Genomic DNA, 13,763 nt, shown 5'->3' with positions numbered 1-13,763 from the left:
ATTTTGTATTTTTTTAGTAGTGATGAAGTTTCTCCACGTTGGTCAGGGTGGTCTAGAACTCCCAACCTCAGGTGATCCGCCAGCCTCAGCCTCCCAAAGTGCTGGGATTAGACATGAGCCACCGCACCCGGCCCTTTTGTTTGTTTTTTAAGAGATGAGGCCTCACTGTTAATTTTCTAGTTTTATTGAGATCATTTTTTGTTTGTTTTTGTTTGTTTGTTTGTTTGTTTGAGACAGGGTCTCACTCTGTCACCCAGGCTGGAGTGCAGTGGTGCCATCATGGCTCACCGCAGCCTTGACCTTCTGGGCTCAGGTGATCCTCCCATCTCAGCCTCCCAAGTAGCTGGGACTACAGGTGTCCGCCACCACACCTGGCTACTTCTTGTATCTTTTGTGGAGATGAGGTTTTGCCATGTTTCCCAGACTAGTCTTCCTAGTGATCCTCTCGCCTCACCCTCCCCAAGTGCTAGGATTACAGGTGTAAGCCACTGTGCCTGGCCTATTTGTTGTTTTTATTTGCTCTTGTGTGCCTAGTTTACGCTTCCTTAAAATTTTTAAACCTTATGTCCTTTCTCAGTTTTCCCTACACAAACTTTGTGTTTTAATAAATAAAGCACATATACATATGAGGAAAACTTCTAGGACCAAATAGGTAATAGTGAAGTTACTACTGCTAAAATGAATGCTTGCCATGCATATTAAATCAAAAGAGCAGAGACTTTGAGGCACCTAAAACTCTCTAAACATGGTACCTGGAGGTAGAAAATCATTTTCTGTTTTCTTTTACCTTGTGCTGCAAAACCAAGTGAGAACTGTGTTACTCCTCGAATTGGAGGCATGTTCCTGGTTGTTTAATTGAATCTTTCTAAGTTAATATTTAGAACAGAGACAATAGCTATAGAAGAGTTATTTCATTACAAATATAGAACAATATCAGAACATTAAAGAGGAGGTTACATGGAAATTCTTGTTACTTTCAAATATCAGACGCTTTCATATTATAGTAGTACGGCAGTGGAGTGAACTCTACTTCCCAAAGTCTTCATTCAAAAACTTGGTTTGTGTTTACACGAAACCTCACCATACTTCTGGCATCATTCCTGAGCCATGAAATCCACTTGGCTTTTTAGGTTATCGGAAACATTTATTTCATGGTGTCCATCAATTTCAACACTGCCAGCTGTTTACTCAGACAGACATTCCTTTCCGCTGTCAGCCACTTGGGAAAGTGGAGGGATTTAAGTCCTTGGGAGGTTAGAGCAGGGAGTTAAGGGCAGACTTCTATTGCCTTTGCTTCTCTCCCCAAAGAAGACTGGAGCTCTACAAGGGGCTGAGTAGACAATAAAGTAGGCCTACTCCATATCTTAGTTAGCCTGGGTCGCTATAACAAAAAATACCATGCACTGGGTGGCTTAAACAACAATTTATTTCTCACAATTCTGCTGGCTGGAAGTCCAAGATCAAAGTGCCAACAGATCTAGAGTCTGGTGTGGGTTTGCTTCCTGGCTTGAAGACAGCTGTCTTCTCCCGGCATCCTCAAATGGCCAAGAAAGACAGAGAGAGGAAGGAAGCTCTACTGTGTCTCTTCTTACAAGGGCACTAATCCCATCATGAGGTCCCCACCCTCATGATTTAGTTACCTCCTCAAGACCTGCCTCCAAATATACTCACACTGGGGATTAGGACTTTAACTTATGAATTTGGGAGAGACACAAACATTGAATCCACAGCACTTCACCTCTTATAACTTATTTTCAGTTTGCTCCTTTAAAGGTTGGTGAGTGTTTTGATAGTAGGGTATGTACATGGTAAGGAAGATCTCAGAATTGTAATGAGTTACAAGAAATGTTTTCAAGGTGGAACGATGAAACATTGTCTAGGTAAGGAGGCAGAATTGTCCAAGGTCATGGACTCCCAGGGAACTATCAGTATGTATCCCATCTCGTGGAGCAATGTGAAGAAAACAAAGGAGAGAACAAGTATTGAAGTTCGTGCCCTACAGGGACAGGAAAAGGTGCTAGGTGATGATGAGTTAATCTGATTCAGCTCTGAGGCCCAGCATAGGAACCACCCCTGGGCAATCCCTTTATCTGCCACTGTACATTCTGTGGAGGCTGGCAGCTTCTTCAAGGAGCTCTTCTCTGAAGTATCCTTTCAGGACACAAGAGATTATTTCATAAGCCTTTTTCATTCTTCTCAGTCCTCTCAATCTACCATCCCTCCTTTATTTCCCTCAGATGGCTTCATTTTTCATTTCACAAGGAAAACAGAAGGCATCCCATGAAACTTTCTCAAGTTCTGGACACCACACTTAACCAAATTACCTGTATCCTTACTGATTTCCTCCTTTGTGACTTTCTGATGGAAGAGATATCCTGCCTCTGGTCTATAGATAATTCCTTTACCTGGTTTCTGGAGTGAATGCCTTGTTGCCTTCTCAAGAAATCCACTCGTTTATTTAATATTACTTATTAAGCATCTCCTTTTCATAGGGACCATGCTCCATTGAGTGACTAATCCCTTTCTCTTTTGTAGATTCAACTGATCTCCCTTCACTGGTTCCTTAGCACTTAACCATGCCTAATGCTTTCTCTCAGTTAAAAAGCAACAAAACCAAAACACACAAAAAATTCCACACTCCACTCTTAAATCTTCTTCAGCTGTTGGCTTATCTTTCTTCTTTTCTTTAAAGCCAAGCATCTCTAAAACTTTGTGTATACTTAGTATTTTCATGTCACCATCTCTCAGTCATTCTACAGCCCACAGTAGTCTATCTTTTGCTCCCATTGTTCTCACTAAATTTGCTTTCACTGTGGTCACCAACAACCTACTTGTGACTAAATTGAATGGAACCATTTTGGTCCTCATCTTACTTGATCTGGATGCAGCATTTTCAAATGTGGACCACTTCTTTTTTTCACTTGGTTTTGGTGACACCACATTACTCCTATGTTTCTGGTTCATCTAGCTCAGTTTTTTTGGCAAGCTGCATTTTTGTCTGTGTTTCTCTTAAATATTGGTGTTCCTTAGGGTTTCCTATGCACGCTTTCCTTCATTGTTAGCACTCTTTATGGTTGATACCATCAGTTCCTAACACTGTAATTATCACGTAAGGGACATGCTTGGTATTGTATTTAGGAATGAAGTTGTTGGAATTGCAAAGATTGTCTTGTTTAAATAGGTTTACAGGGACAAAGCCAAAGCAAAATATACTATGAACTCTGATTAATAATCTATTTCATACCAATTAAATATTAGTGGAGTGAAGGAACAAAGTTACTAAGTTTATAGTTAGTGTCTTTGTCATCACAATGCTTGATATACATTACAATTTAGATGGGTAAAGTCTATTCCTACAGCAAAGATTCTAACAGATACAATTTTATGTAACATTGATGTCCTGCATAAATACGTAATCATAACAAACATGAAAAACAAACTTTACATTATCTCTCGATTCCTGTGCCTCAGCCTTCCGAGTAGCTGGGATTACAGGTGCTCACCACCACACCTGGCTAATTTTTGTATTTTTAGAAGAGATGGGGTTTAGTCATGTTGGCCAGGCTGGTCTCGAACTCCTGACCTCAAGTGATCCACCCCCATTGGCCTCCCAGAGTGCTGGGATTACAGGCATGAGCCACTGTGCCTGGCCCAGTATTTCATATTTAAATTAATAAGACACACAACTGGTATATATAAATTGAACATAGCCTTCTCCCCATCTAGTTAGTACTAAGTATTATTTATGCATTTACGGTATCTGATTTGCAAATACTACTAAATCCCCTTTACCTTAAAACCTATACTAATTATTCTCCATTTGCTCATCCAGATAGCTTCTCTGCCCTTTTCTCCCTTGCTTTATGCCCTGGCACACTGTCCTCTGAGGACTGTATGCTGGAGGGATACCAGGAGGAGATGGAAAACAGGAGCACAGGGTCAGGGCATGCCTCCTCTGTCCCCTTCCTGTTCAGTGCTGTATCACTGGCATTAGCTGTGACCTTTCCCAACTACAGGTTCTGTGGGGCAGTGACTCCCACTGGGTTCCAACAAGGTTTCCTACTCTTGGCTTTTTAGTCCTAGGGCCAATAATGGTTTCCCACTGTTGTAAGTCTCCCAGCACCTCAATATTCCCTGTTTGTCTCATGAGTTCTGCCCATACCTTTGTTAAGAGTTATTTCATTAAAGTCTTACTTTTAACTCACTTAGGGTAAATTTTTTCCTTCTGAGAACCTGACTGATATAACAATTTTGAAAACTAGCCCAGTGCTTTGCATTCTCAAAAGCACTTGTGCCAACAATTTTCTACTTCTATTAAGGATTCTCATTAAATAACACCATGATATGGTGGTGGCAGGGGGGTCCCAAGATTTCACCCAAGGCTGAAAGTTCAGAATTTTAATTTTGCATTTTCACTATATGCTAATAGCTCTCAATTTGTATCTCTAGCCCAGATCTGTCTTCTAAATTTCAGAACTATCTGTTCAACTCCTCTGATTTCTTTGCTCTGATATTCCACAGATACTAAAAATTCCAATGCAATGCCTAATTCTTCTATGCCCTTTAAGCAACTTCCTTAGCCTGCTCCCTGTCTGTATAAAGTTAGGAGCTCAGAAATGTCTTTTGTAAAAAAATTTTTAGAGACAGGATCTTGCTCTGTTGCCCAAGCTGAGTGCAGTCACATAATCACGACTCACCACAGCCTCAAACTTCTGGGCTCCAGCAATCCTCTTGTCTCAGCCTCCAAAGTAGGTAGTACTGCAGGCGGGTGCCACTACACCTGAATGATTTTTTTATTTTTGTACAGATGGCAGTCTCGCTATGTTGCTCAGGCTGGTCTCATAATCCTGGCCTCAAGCGATCCTCCCACCTTGGCCTCCCAAAGTGCTAGAATTACAAGTGTGAGTCACCTTGTCTGGCCCAGAAATCTCTTTACAATTTGAATGTTCATGGTCTTTGTTAGTCCCGGGTGGCCATACTTTTGCTGACTCAATTCCTTTAAGAATATGGGGGGGCTTTCTGTATACCAGACTAGAGTTCACTCCATGCTCCAGAAGCCAAACCCACGATTAGTTTCAAGACAGGTTTTTCTTCTTTAGGTTTACTTACTAGTTTGAGATTAGGCTTCCATGCGACTACATCTTTAAGCTTTCAGGAAGTCATTTGGTTCAGCAATGGAAGCACCAACTTAATTCTCTAGAAACTTTAAAATGTGTCTTACAGCCACACTTTGATTTGATCATTATCCTTAAGCTATTTTTTTAAATTTTGAGTATCTTTTATTTGCTTGAGAAGTTGGAAATAAGAGATAGTTTATTTTCCAGGTGGACAAATTTTAAACTTTATAATTCTCTAAATTCAGCTTGCAAATTGGCCAGGTGTTTAATGAGTCCATCTCTTTCCTAAAGTGCCTTACTATACACAGCCAGCATAAACCTGCTGACACTCTCAATCTTCTGCTTGGAAATATTCTTTTTTTTTATTATTATACTTTAGGTTTTATGGTACATGTGCACAATGTGCAGGTTTGTTACATATGTATCCATGTGCCATGTTGTTTTGCTGCACCCATTAACTCGTCATTTAGCATTAGGTATATCTCCTAATGCTGTCCCTCCCCCCTCCCCCCACCCCACAACAGTCCCCGGAGCGTGATGTCTTACTCAAATCCAAAAGTCCATCAAGTTATTGAGTGAACTGTTTTTCCAGTTCCTGCAGGGGATTCTTATACCGCTCCATGACATGGGGCTTTTCTGCTTCTATAGCAGTGTCTTCATGACTTTTTCCAGTCTCCTGCAATGGTTTTCTTGCTCTTTTTTTTCAGCCTCCATTAACAGTTTCCTTTCCATCTGCCACATAATCTTGGAATCAATGTCACATATTTTAGAATGTTGTTATGGCACCATCCCAGTTCTATACACTGTATAATGTTGTAGCTGCCTTTCACTTGTCTGTGTCTCTTACTGGACAAGCTCCATGAGAATGGCAAGGATGTTTCCCGTCCCTGGACCATAGTAGCTATTCAGTAAATATTACTTAATAAGTAAATAAATAAACACGGTGATTCTTCATTCCTAGAGACCTTTTAAAGGTGTCATTGCTTAGTTTTATCTAATCTGTATTACCTTAGTAACGAGTGCTCTAGTTCAGCTAGTCTCTTCTTAACTATTCTCTTTAGTATTGTACCTATTAGAGTACAACTTGTACACACATGAACAGTGGCTCTTAGTTGAAGCAAAATCTACCCATCTACGAAATGTAATTCCTAAAAAAGATTCTTAATGCCTGTATGACTCAGTCTCCTCATCTGTAAAATAAGGATAATTGTAGTACTTACACGATTGTTGTCAGGATGCTTGGTACAGAGTAAAAACTCAAATGGTGACTATTGCTATTTTTTCATTTTTGCATCCATACAGAACAAACTTGTAACATAAACTGCTTCTAAAAAAATGGGTAGCTGGGGAAAGAAGTGGAAAGGAGACTTACATTTTTTGCTACACATATTTTTTGCAACTTCTGAATAGTATACCATCTGCATATATTACCTTTTGAAAACAACAACTGAGCTGGGCGTGGTGGCTCATGCCTGTAACCCCAGCACTTTGGGAGGCTGAGGTGGGTGGATCACTTGAGGTCAGGAGTTCGAGACCAGCCTGGCTGACATGGTGAAACCCCATCTGTACTAAAAGTACAAAAATTAGCTGGATGTGGTGGTGGGCGCCTGTAATCTCAGTGACTCGGGAGCCTGAGGCAGGAGAATCCTTTGAACCTGGGAGGCAGAGATTGCAGTGAGCCGAGATCGGGCCACTGCACTCCAGCCTCGGCGACAGAGGAGACCCTGTCTCAGAGAAAAAAAAAAAAAAAGAAAGAAAAAGAAAACAATGCCTGATTCAAAAAGTACTACATCTATGCATGTTCATTTTAATTTCTATTATTAATAGCTTGAATGACATATTTTAAAAACAGCGATAAAGACTTGGAATAATTCATCCATGACAAATTTAAGATAGATTTATTTTTATTTTTTATTTTTTTGAGACGGAGTCTCGCGTCACCCAGGCTGGAGTGCAGTGGCGCGATCTCGGCTCACTGCAGGCTCCGCCCCCCGGGATTCACGCCATTCCCCTGCCTCAGCCTCCTGAGTAGCTGGGACTACAGACGCCTGCCACCTTGCCCGGCTAATTTTTTGTATATTTAGTAGAGACAGAGTTTCACCGTGTTAACCAGGATGGTCTTGATCTCATGACCTCGTGATCCGCCCGCCTCGGCCTCCCAAAGTGCTGGGATTACAGGCGTGAGCCACTGCGCCCGGCCTATTTTTATGTTTTTTTTTTAGAGCCCATTAGAAATAGCAATTAAACAAGAAGTATTCTTATAGGGGGAAGATTTTACTGTGGCATTAATCCTGCTTTTAGTTATAAAGGTTTTTATTAGGTTAAGGAGAAAACAGTCAATAATATCAATATAAGTCCACATAATTCTGAACAGCATAAATGTGAGGTTTCGCTCAATGGTAAAGTGTATAGTGAGGGAAATGTTTAGTCACTCCACATTAGTACGACAGTCATATGAATAAACAGTATTTTACAACTTGTGGTTTATCTCACATGCTTGGCTGGCGTGGAACTCTAGCCTGAAAGCATGCAATAAATAAGTGTTTGTTTTAACTTTATGTTTTCCTTTACACCTCAGACAGGTTTTGTGACAATAGAGTTTTCAGATTGCTCAAGAACTTAAATGTCAACCACAGAGACTTCTGAATTATACAGTAAGATAAAAATGGGTATTGGTAAAATCACACCGGCCTATATTGGGAAAAAATAATAGCTTCCTCTGTAGAAATGTTTAACTTCTGAAACTAACTGATTCTGTTATTTGACGTTCAGGAGAGCTCTAAATGAATTCATTGACCAGGCACTTATTAATCACCCTCTCTGTGCCAAGCATTGTATATTGATTAGCAATCAGTCCTGTATTCCATTCATTCTCTGCAATGTTCTTTTTTTTCTTCTTTTGAGATGGTCTGGCTCTGTCACCCAGTCTGGAGTGCAGTGGCATGATCTCAGCTCACTGCAACCTCCGCCTCCTGGGCTCAAGCCACCCTCCCACCTCAGTCTCCGAAGTAGCTGGGACTGCAGGCACACGCCACCACGCCTAGCTAATTTGTGTTATTTTTCAGTAGAGACATGGTTTTGCCATGTTGCCCAGGCTGGTCTGTAACTCCTGAGCTCAAGCCATCTACCCATCTCGGCCTCCCAACGTGCTGGGAATACAGGTGTGAGCCCCCCACCCCCAACCAATGTTACTCTCTTTATCCACTTACTTTGTACTTCAATTTCCTCATCTAAAAAAAATGGCACTTTCAGATTTCTTGCCATTCATTTGTCTGTCAGGAACATTAGTAAGTAGTACCCGTTTGGGGATGTAGGCTGAATTAAATGAATAATTACCCAATTTTTTTGTCAAGACATCTTTGTGTTTTTTTTTTTTGAGACAGAGTCTTGCCCTGCCGCCCAGGCTGGAGTGCAGTGGCGCAATCTTGGCTCACTGCAACCTCTGCCTCCCAGGTTCAAGCGATTCTCCTGCCTCAGCCTCCCGGGTAGCTGGGACTACAGGTGCACGCCACCACGCCCAGCTAATTTTTTGTATGTTTTGTATTTTTTTTTTTTTTTTCAGTAGAGACGGGGTTTCACCGTGTTAGCTAGGGTGGTCTTGATCTTCTGACTTTGTGATCCACCTGCCTCGGCCTTCCAAAGTGTTGGGATTACATGCGTGAGCCACCACGCCTGGCTTTAAGACATCTTAAACAATGTCAGAAGACAAGATGTGATTAATTTTTCTGAATATTTCATGAGTGCTTGGAGAAAAACTGTATTCTTTCTTTTTTGTGTCCATAAAAAATAATGATAAACTCGGAAAAATATACGAAACATATGTTGGACAAAATGCTGCTATCCCTAATATAGGGAGATTCTATCATTTGACCCCAGTTTTAAAAGCAGGCAAAAGATAGGAGCATCAAATCCTTCAAGAAGAAATCCAGATGATCAATAAACATGAAAAGATATTGATGATTTGCTGTTTTTTTCTACTGTTTTCCCAATTCTCTATTTTCCTGATTTTTGGAGTTCTCTTTATTATTTCCTTTCTTTTCTTCTTCTTTTATGTAGCAAGCACAAGCAGTCTTTCTTCTTTTTAAAAAAAAAGACAGATAAAACTGTAATATATTTATCATGTTGAACATGGCGTTTTGAAATATATATACATTGTGGAATGGCTAAATTGAGCTAATTCACATACACATTACCTCATATAGTTACTATTTTGTGGTGAGAACACTTAAAATCTACTCTTAGCATTTTTCAAGAATACAATATATTGTTATAACTATAATCAATATATTGTACAATAGATTTCTTGAATTTATTTCTCCTATCTAACTAAAACTTTGTTACTTTTGACCAGTATCACCCCCAATCCCTGCTTCTCCAGCCCCCGGTAACCACCTTTCTACTCTCTACATTTTTTTTTTTTTGAGATGGAGTCTTGCTATGTTGCCCAAGCTGGAGTACAGTGGTGTGATCTCAGCTCACTGCAACCTCCACCTCCCAGGCTCAAGCAATTCTCCTGCTTCAGCCTCCTAAGTAGCAGGGATTACAGGTGCATGCCACCACGCCAGGCTAATTTTTGCATTTTTAGTAGAGACGGGGTTTTGCCACGTTGGCCAGGCTGGTCTCGAACTCCTGACCTCAAGTGATCTGCCCGCTTTGGCCTCCCAAAGTGCTAGGGTAGCAGGCGTGAGCCACCATGCCTGGCCTCTACTCTCTACTTCTACAGAATCACCATGTTTTGCTCCACTGAATAATATAAAATAACATAAGGAATTTTCTTTTTATTGAACATAGTTAGAACTTACCCTGAAGCTATCTCCATAGGTGGCCATAAGACCCAGGCTTGGCCAACCGGAGTACTGAATATTCTTGGTACCATGATTTCTCCAGGAAAGGACATTTAATTAAGCTGAGCCAATGAAACCCATTCAAAACTAAATTGAAACTTTTTCCTGAGCAACCAGGATGGAAGTGTTCACTTTTCTGCTGTGAGTGGAGCTGTAAGAACATTAATTTGGAGCTTGTATAAGCTTTTGCAACCTCAAGGAGAGAGGAAAGAGCCTGGTTGTGGTAGGTTTATGGCCAATCCTGATGGATACCTGTTAACACACACATAAAAATTAGAATGTGCTAGTCTGTAATTGTGGAGCAGTAAGAATTTCTTCTAATGGTAATAGAGTGGTCCCTTAAGATTCCGAGAATCTCTGACCTGTCTGATTCCTCACTACAGACAGGCTACTAAGAACATCCAATTTGAGAGACACTGATGTGTGTAATACTGACCTTGCAGGGTTTCTTTGCTGGCTTAGTGGTCAAAGGGAAAACAATGTCAATAAATTCCCAGTTAACATCCTTGCCAATATTTGAACCGAGATCAACCTTTCTAGTCCAGCCTACTTTATTAACTAAAAACGGGGCCAACAGAGAGGAACACATAATTTAGATATGAAGAAGGACTGGGTCCTGTGGAGACTGGCTCGTGATCCCCAGGGAGATTTTCCATTTTCACTAGTTCAAGGCTGTTTTTATTATTTTCTTAACTTCAGTTTCTCCCATGATGCGCATAAAAGTTAATCTGGGCTCTGCCAGACTCTTCACTGCTTTCCCATAATGGCTGATGAAAGTTTTCCACTCTTTGTTGTATAGATGAGACAGCTTGCCAGTCAGCAGCTTTTGTTTCTAATCAGGGAGCTCAGTTCCAGGTCCTAACTTCTATTAGACTCATCTATAATCTTCATGACTGAAAGTATGGTCCCAGCTACCTACCCGTATTTCTAGATCTGATAGCCTCAGAAGCTGTTGGCTTCTGCTGCCACTGACCTTTGTGGTTTTGGTCTAACTCTTCATTTCTGGCATCTAGAAATGTTTCCTTCTAGTTTTCATAGTTGCTTAAGTTTTTTAAAAAAATGTATCTAGTATTTTCCTGTATTTGGTCTGTGGGTGGATGTGAAGCCCTTCTGAATCAAACCAATCATTCATAGTAGCTAGGAATTTAATTATACTCTGTATCCTATGCCATCTTTTGTCTCTGCCCAACACCACCTTTTTTGGGCGGGGGGCAGGTAGAATTTCCTTTTGGAGGTTTCTGTCTTCCAGCTTTAGGCTAGCAGGCTGGATGAGATGATTTCTAGACCTCCTATAGGGCTATCAGTCTGAGCCTTTGCTGTATGTCCTAATAGGTGTAGCCAGTGCATCAGCGAACATAGTCACTGCCTTGTCCTCCTTGTCTTGACTGCAAGGGCTTTTCAGTTCACTGACTCCGGTTTGTCTCTGCGCTCTTCCTTGGCTGCATGAGGATACATCCAGTGCTCCCTTTGCCATGCAGGGCATTTCCAGAGGCTGTTTAAGGTCTGCTGCCTAGATGCCCCCTCCCCTTCTGCTGCTCCCTCTCCATGATGGGTGTGGGAGAAACACTGAGGTCTTGTAGGTTTCCTGGGCTACCCTTGGGAAAGGGCAGCACAGCTTCTGCTCTGGAGAACTATGCCCCCCTCCACTGACTTACCCAGAAGAGACAGAGCCTAGGTCCCCTCCCTGGAGATCCACAAGACCTAAACCCTCTTATTCCCATTCTTCTCCTCTATCTCCCAAGTTTGGGGAAATTTTCTTTAGTGTCTAAAGCCAGAGAAACCGACTCTCGGAGCATATAATATATTCTAAATCTTTTGCCTGCCTTGCCAGGTCCTTGGGTTTTTTTCGCCTGGAAGCTAAGAATGAACTCTTTTGTTCTCTGTGTTCTGCTGTGTCATCCTTTCCCTGAAGTGGGAAGACGGAATGCCCTGGCTGCCTGGGCTGAAGAAGGTCACAGGGAACAATGAGGAAAAACCCTGTGAATATCTTGACATTCTGTTAATCACAAATGCTTGGGTTCTGTGTGTCATCCCCAGCTAGAACTCCACTACAATTTTTGGGAGGTGTTCTATTATTTTTTAGTACTTTATAATTAGTTGATGGATATATTTAGTAGGTTAACCTGAAATTAGCTAATTAAATCATTTGGCATATCACCTCTATGATATCAAAACATCCCTCTTTAGTTTCTTAAATTCTAATCTGCTATTTATTCAACTCCATTCGTTCATTCAGTATTTATCACCTACCTAGTGTCAGCTACTGTGCTTTTTGCTGGAGGAAAGTGTGAGACAAACAATCCCTTCAGAGGAACCACTGACTTACATGTGGGGGAAAAATAATCCCTTCTCTCAAGATGCTCTTGTGGTGGGAATGCAGACAAATCACCCCAAAATTATAAAGAATGATATGAGTTATAATAGTGAAATGCATAGAAAAGGGGGCAAAGGAGAGAAGGCCATTAGCTCTGGCTGGCAAAGTAAGAAAGATCTTCACAGAAGAGATGACTCTTCAGTTGGGTCTTGAAGAATGGGTCTCGAAATAGTGAAGGATGAGGAAATGCAAGTTGTGGGGCAGTGGGAAGAAAAGGCAGCTGGGGAGAGGAAGAAGCTGGTGAAGCCCCATAAAGACATGAACATGTGCTATGGGAACAGAGAGACTGTGTGGAAGTGAGAGTAGGGGAATGGGGAGCAAAAATAAAATAGGCAGAAAGAGTAGAGCTTTGCACTTTAGGCTCTCTCTCTCTCTCTCTCTCTTTCTCGATGGAATCTGGCTCTGTTTCCCAGGCTGGAGTACAGTGGCGCTATCTTGGCTCACTGTAACCTCCGCCTCCTGGGTTTAAGCGATTCTCCTGCCTGGACCTCCTGAGTAGCTGGAACTACAGGCACCTGCCACCACGCCTGGCTAATTTTTTGTATTTTTAGTAGAGATGGGATTTCACCATGTTGGCCAGGCTGGTCTCTAACTACTGACTTCAAGTGATCTGCCTGCCTTGGCCTCCCAAAGTGCTGTGATTACAGATGTGGAGCCACCAAGCCTGGCCCTCTTACTGTTTTCTAAATTTAAGTGATCAAATATATAATTGAGAACTTTTCATGCGCATGTAATTTTGTAAAGCTCTGCAAGTGATACAATGGTGGTAAGAAACTAATAGCTTACCATCTAGTTCATGTGTGTACTAAGTAAAATAAATGTATGAATGATTATAAAACAATTTGTATAAAACATATTAATGCTAGAGTATAACAATTTTATTTGCAGGATAAGAGAGAAGAAAACAATCCCTAATCTCAGTGGCTTAGTGGAACAAAAGTTTATTTCTTACTCCTCAGGAGTCTGCTGCAGGCCTGGGAGATTCTCCAGGACAGCTGTCTGACATGTGTTGGCTCAGCCTTTGGGGCTGCTTTGGTTACAAGGCGCCTCTACCTGGACATGTCTCCATGATGGCCACTGGAGAGAAGAGTGGGCAGGAGCCTAGACTACTGGCAATTAAATGCTTCTACCCAAGTCACTTCTGTTCACATTTCACTGTCAAAACAAGTCATATGACTGTGGCTAACTTCAAGGAGGGCAGGAAAGGACTATCTGCCCATGTGTGAGGATGCAGAGAGGATCAGACAGTAAAAACGCTCAGTAGCATTCAGTAAGATAAACCTAACAGGGCCGAGTGCAAGTGGCTCATGCCTGTAATCCCAGCATTTTGGGAGGCTGAGCTGGGCGGACCGCCTGAGGTCACCCCGTCTCTACTAAAAATACAAAAAAAATTGCCAAGCGTGGTGGTGTGCACCTGTAATCCCAGCT

This window comes from Nomascus leucogenys, chromosome 5, assembly GCF_006542625.1.
Source record: "Nomascus leucogenys isolate Asia chromosome 5, Asia_NLE_v1, whole genome shotgun sequence".
NCBI lineage: Eukaryota > Metazoa > Chordata > Mammalia > Primates > Hylobatidae > Nomascus > Nomascus leucogenys.
The sequence above is the reverse complement of the archived record's forward strand: the minus strand, read 5'-3'. Positions refer to the sequence as shown.